Source organism: Caretta caretta, chromosome 4, assembly GCF_965140235.1.
Source record: "Caretta caretta isolate rCarCar2 chromosome 4, rCarCar1.hap1, whole genome shotgun sequence".
NCBI classification, from domain to species: Eukaryota; Metazoa; Chordata; order Testudines; family Cheloniidae; genus Caretta; species Caretta caretta.
In genome coordinates this window covers 121,509,944-121,523,976 of record NC_134209.1, presented here as the reverse complement: position 1 = coordinate 121,523,976, position 14,033 = coordinate 121,509,944, and positions in this window count along the sequence as shown.

Below are 14,033 nucleotides of genomic sequence, written 5' to 3'. Positions count from 1 at the left end.
CTGTTGCCCTGGTGAATTTAATAGCCACAGCTTACAATGGCACTATAGTAGAAATTATGCAGCTGGTGAGCAAATCACAGCTTGGGCTGTGTTTCCACATGTAAAAAAGAAGGTGAACTCCAGAAAAACAGGGGCTTTTTGCTTGGCCAGATGGAACGCTAAACACAATCTGGATGTCTGCTGTCTGATGAAAGACAATTGTTGTGCCCCTTTGCAAGCTTCACAGTGTTACCTTGCAGCCAGCGATGCCCAACTATTCTGAATGTCAACTTTGGAGATTCACTGATTGAGTCAATGCTGAAAGAATGCTGGAATTTCTGCAAAATGAGCGGGGTTGCATATATTGCAGCAGTTAAAGATGGGCTATACTGTATCATGCTGATCCCAGAAAACTATGACTACTTTGTTCACCTTCTTGTCAAAGCTGCTGTGAAACCTACTTCCCATGGCTATTGTGAGGTCTTTACTCCTTGCTGGTAGATGGAAACAGAAGCACTTTTCAAAGAATATGAGAAGAGTGGTGAACTGGGCATAGCAAAAGCACTAATAGTCACTGAACTCTGCCTGCCTGAAGAGATGGAATGAAACAGTGAAGGGTCTTGACTTCATTCGTTCCATCACAAAGTCTGGATTCTCCTGCATAAACTTGGAGTTGCTGACCCATAAAACACTGTCAACTGAAAGTGATAGCCTATGCTGTCATTTCACATCTTCTCTGTAACTTGAAGATCAAAATTGACTAGTGAAGTAGAGAGAAGTTCAGAAAGAGCTCTTTCTAAATGTCCAACAAAGCCCCTCTATTTCACCTAATCGTCCCCATATACTATAGAAGAAATAAATAAGGCATTTATGGTCACTAAAAGTAGAAAAGTTGCTGGCAAGGATGCATTTATCCTGAATTCCTTAAGAATTTGGGGCCAAAGGGACACATTCCCTATTTATTGCCATACATTTGATGGCTAAGATCCCAAAAAGCTGGTATGATCTGATAGTTATTGCCCTCCTCAGACATGGGAAACCGCCAAATGACACTGCCAGCTATCAATCACCAAATATCACTTCTCTCCACAATTCAGAAATTAATGGAGAGGATTTTACTGGTCCATCTCACCCCTATCTTTGAGGCCAAGCTGCCCAAGGAACAGGGCAGTTTCAGACTGGGTCATAGTTGCTGCAACTAGGTTCTTGCCCTTATTACTCATATGGAGGCTGGCTTCCAGTGGAGTCTAAAACCAGAAGAATGCTGATAGAATTATCCACCCTCTATGATACTGAATGGTGATATGGGCTATTGGTCAAGAAATCCAGGGTCATCTAATGCCATAGCACTATGCTATTCTTGGCCACAGTGTTGAGCAACTGAAGATATTGCATCCTTTAGAATGGGCAGATCAGCAGAACATGCACCCTCAATGATGGTCTTCCTCAAGGATCTGTACTGGCTCCTTTACTGTTCAATGTCTACAATAAGGACTTACTTGATACAGTTTCACTTGAGTGCATTTATGCTGATGACATTGCTGTTGCAATACAAGGCAAAGACCTCACAACCATCAGGGCCACCCTCTCCACTGACCACAAGATAATGGCAGAATACTTTCAGTACTAAAAGCTCCACCCCAGTGCCTGCAAGGCTTGGTAATAGCTTTTCACCTAAACAACAAAGCTGGCAAGGAACCATTTAATGTCACGTTTTGCAGTCAATAGGTCTGCAATGAGTCCTATCTAAAGTACTTAGTTATAACCTTGGACAGAAGCTTGACTTTTAAAGTCCATCTGGAAATGATATACAAAAAGGTAAAAGGAAGGAGTAGCCTTGTCCAAAAACTTCTGGGAACAACATGGGGTACAAATACACACACACACTTCAAACAGCAACTCTAGTATTGATATACTTGACCAGTGAATATTGTGCATCTGCTTGGGTGGGCAGCTCATATACCAAATCTCTTGAAGTGAAGCTTAATGCCATGTTGAGAATCTCATAACTAAAACATTAAAATTAACACCTGTTCAGTGGTTGCCCACTCTGGTGCCCTCCCCCCACCTCAAAATTTGGAGAGATATACAAAGATTGTGAGTACAATCAAACCGTGGCCAACTGAACTTACCTATTCATGAGGCTCTCCAGAACCTTTCAAAGACACATCTAAACTCTTGCAAGCTCTTAAAGCATCCTCATTCAATCCTGAGGCACACTGGAAAGAATTCTGGGATAATGCTAATGTCCCAGACAAACACCTGATTGCTGACCCCACAAAAAAAATTCCAGACTTCAACCTACCCTGAAAACAATGGTCCTCATTGAACTATTTTAGAACACTGGATGGCAGGCGAGAGACAATGCACGATGTGTGACTGTGGATATCAGTCACAAACTATGAACCATATTGTAAATCAATGCCCGCTTTGATCGTTTGCTGGGGACATCTCAAACTTACGACAAACCACTCCTGAAGCTACGCACTGGCTCACTAACCTGGACTTAGTTATTTGAATGATGCTAATCACCTCTCTAGCCATATGAAAGGAGAACTGAGTTGAAAGTTGGGGTTCTAGAAGCTGAGATTTGAGACTTGACTCACACTGCCTGTGTACCTGCAGTGCACAAACCGCTATCTTTTTCTCCCTTGAGTTGTTACAGTTACACAGTCCAGTGTCCAAGTAGCAACCTTTCACAGAAAGGCAAAGCGAATACCTATAGATGAGGTTGAAAGATAGGCACTAGTAAATTGTAGGTAATATGGTGGAATTCCACATGTTTGCCAAAATGTTTTTATATGGTTAGTGGATGTGAAGAGTTAGAGTGATAATGTAGTGGTCCCTCCCTTTCGGGTCCAGAGGGAGGCCACTCCGTCTCACTACAGCTGACACCAGTAATCTGTGCTCTGGCCCCTCGGGCCAGGCAGAGCAAACAAATGCAGTCTATGGCTCTCAGCCTTTTGGCTGGAGCAGTAACGGCAATGTGGTCTGATCCTTTGGGCAGGCAGAGCAATCAAAGCAGACTATAGACCACCGGCTCCTGGATGGGGCAGACAACAGTTAAGCAGTTTGTGGGCTCTGGGCTTCTGAGCAGGGCAGAGCAACAAACAGTCTTTGGCCCTTAGCCTTGTGGCTGGTCAGACAGCAATCATATGTACAGATGTTCTGGCCTAGGGCAAGGGTTCAGTCAACCCCTGGTATAAGGGTGGCAGCAGGGGGTAAAGGGACCTGGGCCAACCCTACTCAACCGAGTCCCAGCCCAGGCCTTGTTAGCGGTGGGTTGTCTCAGCGGGGAAACACAAACACGCTGCCTCAATTCCCAGCAGCACAAGTGGACCGAAGTCTGGTTCCCTGGGGCTATTTCATAGAATCATAGAACTGGAAGGGACCTCAAGTTCATCTAGTCCAGTCCATTGCACTCAAGGCAGGACTAAGTATTATCTAGACCAGCCCTGACAACCTGCTCTTAAAAATCTCCAATGACAGAGATTTCACAACCTCCCTAGGCAATTTATTCAAGTGCTTAATCACTCTGACATTTAGGAAGTTTTTCCTAATCATAGAATCATAGAATATCAGGGTTGGAAGGGACCTCAGGAGGTCATCTAGTCCAACCCCCTGCTCAAAGCAGGACCAATACCCAACTAAATCATCCCAGCCAGGGCTTTGTCAAGCCTGACCTTAAAAACCTCTTTAAGGAAGGATATTCCACCAACTCTCTAGGTAACACATTCCAGTGTTTCACCACCCTCATAGTGAAAAAGTTTTTCCTAATATACAACCTAAACCTCCCCCACTGCAACTTGAGACCATTACTCCTCGTTCTATCATCTGCTACCACTGAGAACAGTCTAGATCCATCCACTTCGGGACCCCCTTTCAGGTAGTTGAAAGCAGCTACCAAATCCCCCCTCATTCTCCTCTTCTGCAGACTAAACGATCCCAGTTCCCTCAGCCTCTCCTCATAAGTCCTGTGCTCCAGTCCCTTAATAATTTTTGTTGTCCTCCGCTGGACGTTTTCCAGTTTTTCCACATCCTTCTTGTAGTGTGGTGCCCAAAACTGGACACAGTACTCCAGATGAGGCCTCACCAATGTCAAATAGAGGGGAATGATCACGTCCCTCCATCTGCTGGCAATGCCCCTACTTATACATTCCAAAATGCCATTGGCCTTCTTGGGCACACTGTTGACTCATATCCAGCTTCTCGTCCACTGTAACCCCTAGGTCCTGTTCTGCAGAACTACTGCCAAGCCATTCAGTCCCTAGTCTGTAGCGGTGCATGGGATTCTTCCGTCCTAAGTGCAGGACTCTGCACTTGTCCTTGTTAACCTCATCAGATTTCTTTTGGCCCAATCCTCTAATATGTCTAGGTCCCTCTGTATCCTATCCCTACCCTCCAGCCTATCTACCTCTCCTCCCCGTTTAGTGTCATCTGCAAATTTGCTGAGGGTGCAATCCACACCATCCTCCAGATCATTAATGAAGATATTGAACAAAACCGGTCCGAGGACTGACCCTTGGGGCACTCCACTTGATACTGGCTGCCAACTAGACATGGGCATTGATTACTACCCGTTGAGCCTGACAATCTAGCCAGCTTTCTATCCACCTTATAGTCCATCCATCCAGCCCATACTTCTTTAACTTACTGGCAAGAATACTGTGGGAGACCATGTCAAAAGCTTTGCTGAAGTCAAGGAACAACATGTCCACTGCTTTCCCCTCATCCACAGAGCCAGTTATCTCATCATAGAAGGCAATTAGATTAGTCAGGCATGACTTGCCCTTGGTGAATCCATGCTCACTGTTCCTGATCACTTTCCTCTCCTCTAAGTGCTTCAGAATTGATTCCTTGAGGAACTGCTCCATGATTTTTCCAGGGACTGAGGTGAGGCTGACTGGCCCGTAGTTCCCCGGATCTTCCTTCTTCCCTTTTTTAGATGGGCACTATATTAGCCTTTTTCCAGTCATCCGGGACCTCCTCCGATCTCCATGAGTTTTCAAAGATAATGGCCAATGGCTCTGCAATCACATCCACCAACTCCTTTAGCACTCTCAGATGCAATGCATCCGGCCCCATGGACTTGTGGTCGTCCAGCTTTTCTAAATAGTCCCGAACCACTTCTTTCTTCACAGAGGGCTGGTCACCTCCTCCCCATGCTGTCCTGCACAGTGCAGCAGTCTGGGAGCTGACCTTGTTCGTGAAGACAGAGGCAAAAAAAGCATTGAGTACATTAGCTTTTTCCACATCCTCTGTCACTAGGTTGCCTCTCTCATTCAGTAAGGGGCCCACACTTTCCCTGACTTCCTTCTTGTTGCTAACATACCTGAAGAAACCCTTCTTGTTACTCTTAACATCTCTTGCTAGTTGCACCTCCAGGTGTTTTGGCCTTCCTGATTTCACTCCTGCATCCCCGAGCAATATTTTTATACTCTTCCCTGGTCATTTGTCCAATCTTCCACTTCTTGTAAGCTTCTTTTTTGTGTTTAAGATCAGCAAGGATTTCACTGTTAAGCCAAGCTGGTCGACTGCCATATTTACTATTCTTTCTACACATCGGGGTGGTTTGTCCCTGTAACCTCAATAAGGATTCTTTAAAATACAGCCAGCTCTCCTGGACTCCATTCCCCCTTATGTTATTCTCCCAGGGGATCCTGAGGGAGTCAAAGTCTGCTTTTCTGAAGTCCAGGGTCCATATTCTGCTGCTCTCCTTTCTTCCCTGTGTCAGGATCCTGAACTCGACCATCTCATGGTCACTGCCTCCCAGATTCCCATCCACTTTTGCTTCCCCTAATAATTCTTCCCGGTTGGTGAGCAGCAGGTCAAGAAGAGCTCTGCTCCTAGTTGGTTCCTCCAGCACTTGCACCAGGAAATTGTCCCCTACACTTTCCAAAACTTCCTGGATTGTCTGTGCATTGCTGTATTGCTCTCCCGCAGATATCAGGGTGATTGAAGTCTCCCATAAGAACCAGAGCCTGCGATCTAGTAACTTCCATTAGTTGCCGGAAGAAAGCCTCGTCCACCTCATCCCCCTGATCCGGTGGTCTATAGCAGACTCTCACCACGACATCACCCTTGTTGCTCACACTTCTAAACTTAATCCGGAAACACTCAGGTTTTTCTGCAGTTTCATACCGGAGCTCTGAGCAGTCATACTGCTCTCTTACATACAATGCAACTCCCCCACCTTTTCTGCCCTGCCTGTCCTTCCTGAACAGTTTATAGCCATCCATGATAGTACTCCAGTCATGTGAGTTATCCCACCAAGTCTCTGTTATTCCAATCACATCATAATTCCTTGACTGTGCCAGGACTTCCAGTTCTCCCTGCTTATTTCCCAGGCTTCTTGCATTTGTGTATAGGCACTTGAGATAACTTGCTGTTTGTCCTGCTTTCTTAGTATGAGCAGGAGCCCTCCCCTTTGGCGTTTTCCTGCTCGTTCTTTCTCCCGGTATCCCACGTCCCCACTTACCTCAGGGCTTTGGTCTCCTTCCCCCGGTGAACCTAGTTTAAAGCCCTCCTCACTAGGTTAGCCAGCCTGCTTCTGAAGATGCTCTTCCCTCTCTTTGTTAGGTGGAGCCCTTCTCTGCCTAGCACTCCTTCTTGGAACACTATCCCATGGTCAAAGAATCCAAAGCCTTCTCTCCGACACCACCTGCGTAGCCATTTGTTGATTTCCACGATTCGACGGTCTCTACCCAGGTCTTTTCCTTCTATGGGGAGGATGGACAAAAACACCACTTGCGCCTCAAACTCCTCAAACTAATGTCCCAACCTAAACCTCCCTTACTGCAATTTAAACCCATTGCTTCTTGTCCTATCCTCAGAGGTTAAGAAAAACCATTTTTCTCCCTCCTCCTTGTAACAACCTTTTATGTATTTGAAAACTGTTATCATGTCCCCTCTGTCTTCTCTTCTCCAGACTAAACAAACCCATTTTTTTCAATCTTCCCTCATAGAACACGTCTTCTAGACCCTGAATCATTTTTGTTGCTCTTTTCTGGACTCTCTCCAATTTGTCCACATTTTTCCTGAAATGTGCCACACAGAACTGGACACACTACTCCAGTTGAGACCTAATCAGCGTGGAGTAGAGTGGAAGAATTACTTCTCGTGTCTTGCTTACAATACTCCTGCTAAATACATTCCAGAATGTCTGCTTTTTTTGCAACAGAGTCACACTGTTGACTCATATTTAGCTTGTGATCCACTATGACCCCCAGATCTCTTTCCGCAGTACTCCTTCCTAGGCAGTCATTTCCCATTTTGTATGTGTGCAACTGAATGTTCCTTCCTAAGTGGAGTACTTTCCTTTTATCCTTATTAAATTTCATCCTGTTTATTTCAGACCATTTCTCCAGTTTGTCCAGATCATTTTGCATTTTAATCCTATCCTTCAAAGCACTTGCAACTTCTCTCAGCTTGGTATCATCCGCAAACTTTATAAGTGTACTCTCTATGCCATTATCTAAGTTGAGGAAGATATTGAACAGAACCGGACCCAGAAACGATCCCTACAGGACCCCACTCGTTATGCCCTTCCAACATGACTGTGAACCACTGATAACTACTCTCTGGGAATGATTTTACAACCAGTTATGCACCCACCTTATAGTTGCTCCATCTAGGTTGTATTTCCCTAGTTTGTTTATGAGAAGGTCATGCGAGACAGTATCAAAAGCTGTACTAAAGTAAAGATATACCACATCTACGGTTCCCTCCATCCACAAGGTTTGTTACCCTATCAAAGAAAGCTATCAGATTGGTTTGACATGATTTGTTCTTGACAAATCCATGCTGACTGTTACTTATCTCCTCATTATCTTCTAGGTGTTTGTAAATTGATTCCTTAATTATTTTCTCCATTATCTTTCCCGGTACAGGAGTTAAGCTGGCTCGTCTGTAATTCCCCGGGTTGTCCTTGTTTCCCTTTTTATAGATGGGCACTATATTTGCCCTTTTCCAGTCTTCTGGAATGTCTCCTGTCTTCCATGACTTTTCAAAGATAATTGCTAATGGCTCAGATATCTCCTCAGTCAGCTCCTTAAATATTCTAGGATGCAATTCATCAGGCCCTAGTGATTTGAAGACATCTAATTTGTTTAAGTAATTTTTGACTTGTTCTTTCCCTATTTTAGACTATGATCCTACCTCATTTTCACTTTTATTCACTATGTTAGATGTCCAATCACCACCAGCCTTCTTGGTGAAAACCAAAACAAATAAGTCATTAAGCACCTCTGCCATTTCCAAATTTTCTGTTATTATCTTGGCCCCCTCATTGAGTAAGGGGCCTTCTCTGTCCTTGGTCTTCCTCTTGCTTCCAATGTACTTCCTACCCAACTTTGCCTGCGTTGCTCTGTAGGCACCAGGCTCCATCTCATTGCTTTGCAGTTGGGTGGCATCCTCTCTGGCAACTTCTTGGAGCCCTCTGTCTCTTCAGTCAGTAGGGCACTGATCTGCTTAGCTGCTGGTCCAGGATCCCACAGAGGGCTCAGCTCCCGAGAAGAGACATCCACCTCCTTCCCTGTGCCAGCACCAACCAAGCTAAAGGGCCCTCCCTTTATACTTCCTGTCCTGCCCTGCATCACTACAGATAATAAGTTACAAGTAAGAATGATGACAGTGCTTGGTACTAAAAAGAACACTTAAGGGGCTAAGGGAGCTCTCTGACAGATAACAAAAAGCCTTAGTTTCTGTCTCTCACATCTTCGATATTTAGATCACCAGACAGCATGTCTCCTAGCTTCTGACTCATGACCTTGTCTTTCTTTTTGAATGGCTAAAACAAAAAAATCACCACTTAACAGCTTTCTTGTTTTAATATTACGTGATTGGATGTCACCCAACAAGCCCCTTTTAGAGAATTATTTATGGAAGAAATGGACAGTAAATTACATTTACTTATTTCTCACAGTCTTGTTTTAGAGACGACTGCAATATTTATCACAAAAGGTGGGTGGTTTTTGTCATCAGAGAAATTTGTCTGTTTTTGAGATTGAGAAAATGTCCTTGGAATTGAAATAATCTTAAAACTTTCAGCTCTTTGGGACAAAATGTACAGCAAAATATTCTCCACTCTAGATATTTGTGAAAAATTGAAAAACTACTTTTGTATAAAAATGATCACTTGTAAATAATGAAGGAAAAGCTGGTGTGCAAAGAAGCTTTTAAAATTTTGTGCATGCCTCAGTGCAAATTAGTTTTACTCTCAAGGAAACTTTACGAAAAATAGAAATGTTGGAACTGTGAAATCATGCAGAGGAAGTTGGTGAAAAATTGTGCACAAATACTGTCATAAATATAAAGGGAAGGGTAAACCCCTTTAAAATCCCTCCTGGCCAGAGGAAAAATCCTCTCACCTGTAAAGGGTTAAGAAGCTAAAGGTAACCTCGCTGGCACCTGACCAAAATGACCAATGAGGAGACAAGATACTTTCAAAAGCTGGGAGGAGGGAGAGAAACAAAGGGTCTGTGTCTGTCCGTATGCTGCTTTTGCCGGGGATAGAACAGGAATGGAGTCTTAGAACTTTTAGTAAGTAATCTAGCTAGGTATGTGTTAGATTATGATTTCTTTAAATGGCTGGGAAAAGAACTGTGCTGAATAGAATGACTATTTCTGTCTGTGTGTCTTTTTTGTAACTTAAGGTTTTGCTTAGAGGGATTCTCTATGTTTTGAATCTAATTACCCTGGAAGGTATCTACCATCCTGATTTTACAGAGGTGATTCCTTTACTTCTATTTACTTCTATTTCTATTAAAAGTCTTCTTGTAAGAAAACTGAATGCTTTTTCATTGTTCTCAGATCCAAGGGTTTGGGTCTGTGGTCACCTATGCAAATCGGTGAGGATTTTTACTAAACCTTTCCCAGGAAGTGGGGTGCAAGGGTTGGGAGGATTTTGGGGGGAAAGACGTGTCCAAACTACGTTTTCCAGTAAACCGAGTTAGAGTTTGGTGGTGGCAGTGGATATTCCAAGGACAAAGGATAAAATTAATTTGTACCTTGGGGAAGTTTACACCTAAGCTGGTAAAAGTAAGCTTAGGAGGTTTTCATGCAGGTCCCCACATCTGAACCCTAGAGTTCAGAGTGGGGGAGGAACCTTGACAAATACACTATCTTCTTTGACCTTAGTGGAAAAATAGGTAAAAGAAGGAGACAGTGAAAATATAGTCAAGGAGATGTTGATATTTTTGTCACAAGCAAAAGGCTGGAATAAATTAACACATATTGCCAGTGTACATATAGGTTGTTATTGGATCTCTCTGGTAGCTGTTTAAGCTACAATTTTTTCTTTGATTCTGCACAAGGAAATATTTCTTTCCAGTAAGAAAATATACAAAGGTTTACATACTATTCACATAACAGAATTCCTAGTCAAATAGATTTTGAAATTACCCTGTAGATATGAGAAGATACATTAACTTTTTTGGAGAGTTTTTCTCCCCTACTGCTCACAGAGGAAGCCTATTAGATAGGAGGCCTGATTCTGATCTCACTTATCATGGTGTAACTCCAATGACTTCAGTGAAGTTATTTCTGATTGACACCAGTATAACTGAGAACAGTCTCAGGCCCCTGATCTTGGAAGTGCTACCTGATGGTTCTTAAGACCTGAAGAATCTGCTCACATTTGGATGAGAATGTCCTGGAATTATAGGTGTTGTGTGTGGTAGAGAGAGAACAGTGACTGGAAAGGGATCAGCACAGGAAGGGTAAGTGGTGGAACTGTACAGAAATGTTCTAGCTTATGCCCAAACATGTGATTTCAAAGAGTTTATGAAAAACAAAATATAGAGAAAGAGTTTCCATAGATAGAAAATTATTCTTTTTTCACCCATACACTCACCAAAGAATCAGTTTCTCATAATTACACTGAGCAGTCGGTGGAAGAAAAGAATAGTTAGGAGGAGGAGGAGGAGGGGGATAATGGAAAAGTACATTTATCAACGTGCTTTTGAATGTTGAAGGGGAAGAGATAATACAAAAGGGGAAGGACAGAGATAACACACTCTGGAATGCAGAAATAGTCTCACTTTCGGGACTTCACCTTTAGACCATTGTTTGCTCTAATGTAATTTAAAAAATACAACTTGGAAACAAATCTGCACGCTGACTTGAAAGACTCACTTGTAATAAACAAAGGAAGCTCAAATTTTAGGAATGGCTTTTCTTGTCCCTTGACAAGGGGATACAATGAGCATGAGACATTCTAATCTCTGTGGCCCTAGCACCAGAGGAGGAATGAGTACAACAATATGGGCATATCAGGACACACTACTGAGACTGTGGCAAGTGAGACAATCAGCATTCCCTCAATGTGATGTCAGCACCCTTTTGCTTGAAATCATAAATGAGGTTGGCGGCAAGATTTTTGCCAGATGAACAAACTCCAGTTTTGCAAATGTCCTTTCCCCATCTACCCATAGAGGGAACTTTGAAAGGGTTCTAATCCCATTTAAACCCTCCCTGCGTCTCATGGAAAATGTGATTGTGCTGTCTGTGATGACAGTTGTATTTAACACTTAATCCATTCATTCCAGGGTGCACTTGTTCATCATTTGTTATATATTTAACTATCCCTTATGCTTGTTGTCTTTAGAGGTGATGAAGCATGTGAGTAGCTAAAACACCATACAGGGGAAAAGTTAACAAGGGGCTTTGAAATGGTATGGCATGATAAGGGTGCCTACCATGATAATATTATGGGATATCCTAGGTGTTATATACATGATTTAGGAGGACACTCTTTAAGTGTTTCATAGGTCAATACATCTCTGAGACTTTAAAATAGGGCTTGCCAGGTGAGTCTGCTTATTTTTCAAGATTAATCACAAAGCTTCAATATTTTTCTTTCATACTCTTCTCTCAAATGTTAACAGTATTCCTTTAACACAAAAAAGAAGCTTACAAGAAGTGGAAGATTGGACAAATGACCAGGGAGGAGTATAAAAATATTGCACAGGCATTCAGGAGTGAAATCAGGACGGCCAAATCACTCTTGAAGTTGCAGCTAGCAAGGGATGTTAAGAGTAACAAGAAGAGTTTCTACAGGTATGTTAGCAGCAAGAAGAAGATCAGGGAAAGTGTGGGCCCCTTACTGAATTGGGGAGGCAAACTAGTGACAGAGCATGTGGAAAAAGCTAATGAACTCAATGCTTTTTTTGCCTTTGTCTTCATGAACAAGGTCAGCTCCCAGACTATTGCACTAGGCAGCACAGTATGGGGAGCAGGTGCCCTCTGTGTAGAAAGAAGTGGTTCAGGACTATTTAGAAAAGCTGGACGAGCACAAGTCCATGGGGCTGGATACACTGCATCTGAGAGTGCTAAAGGAGTTGGCGGATGTGATTGCAGAGCCATTGGCCATTATCTTTGAAAACTCATGGCGATTGGGTGAGGTCCCGGATGACTGGAAAAAGGCTAATGTAGTGCCCATCTAAAAAAGGGAAGGAGGAGGATCCGGGGAACTACAGGCCTGTCAGCCTCACCTCAGTCCCTGGAAAAATCTTGGAGCAGTTCCTCAAGGAATCAATTTTGAAGCACTTAGAGGAGAGGAAAGTGATCAGGAACAGTCAGCATGGATTCACCAAGGGCAAGTCATGCCTGACTAACCTAATTGCCTTCTACAATGAGATAACTGGCTCTGTGAATGAGGGGCAAGCAGTGGATGTGTTATTTCTTCACTTTAGCAAAGCTTTTGATATAGTCTCCCACAGTATTCTTGCCAGCAAGTTAAAGAAGTATGAGCTGGATGAATGGACTATAAGGTGGATAGAAAGCTGGATAGATCATCGGGCTCAACGGGTAGTGATCAGTGGCTCCATGTCTAGTTGGCAGCTGGTATCAAGCGGAGTGCCCCAAGGGTCGGTCATTAATGATCTGGAGGATGGCGTGGATTACACCCTTAGCAAGTTTGCAGATGACACTAAACTGGGAGGAGTACGCTGGAGGGCAGGGATGGGATACATAGGTCCCTAGACAAATTAGAGGATTGGGCCAATAGAAATTTGATGAGGTTCAGCAAGGACAAGTGCAGAGTCCTGCACTTAGGACAGAAGAATCCCATGCACTGCTACAGACTAGGGACGGAGTGGCTAGGCAGCAGTTCTGCAGAAAAGGACGTAGGGGTTATGGTGGACGAGAAGCTGGATATGAGTCAACAGTGTGCCCTTGTTGCCAAGAAGGCTAATGGTATTTTGGGCTATATAAGTAGGAGCATTGCCAGCAGATCGAGGGATGTGATCATGCCCCTCTATTCGGCATTGGTGAGGCCTCATCTGGAGTACTGTGTCCAGTTTTGAGCCCCACGCTACAAGAAGGATTTGGAAAAATTGGAAAGAGTCCAGCAGAGGGCAACAAAAATGATTTAGGGGGCTCAAACACATGACTTATGAGGAGAGGCTGAGGGAGCTGGGATTATTTAGTCTGCCGAAGAGAAGAATGAGGGGGGGGGATTTGATAGCTGCTTTCAACTACCTGAAAGGGGGTTCCAAAGAGCATGGATCTAGATTGTTCTCAGTGGTAACAGATGACAGAACAAGGAGTAATGGTCTCAAGTTGCAGTAAGGGAGGTTTAGGTTGTATATTAGGAAAAACTTTTTCAGTAGGAGGGTGGTGAAGCACTGGAATGGATTACTTAGGGAGGTGATGGAATCTCCTTCCTTAACAAGGCTTTTAAGGTCAGGCTTGACAAAGCCCTGGGTGGGATGATTTAGTTGGGGATTCGGTCCTGCTTTGAGAGGGGGTTGGACTAGATGACCTCCTGAGGTCCCTTCCAACCCTGATATTCTATGGTTCTATGATTCCTTTAAGATAACAATGGTAAAACATCTCATACTAGAGATTTTCACAACAAAGTCATATGTGATCATGCACCGTAGAATTGGGTGAACAGGATCCAGCTTGAGGAATTGAACAAATAGCATGTCAAGCAGGCAAATCTCTTAGTGGGAATGGGCTGAGGAGGGGGTTTTTAATGGCAAAATTAGCAGGCTTTAAAACCCTTCTCCTTCACTATCACAGCTCCAAGATGTGTGCATTTTCTGCAGGTG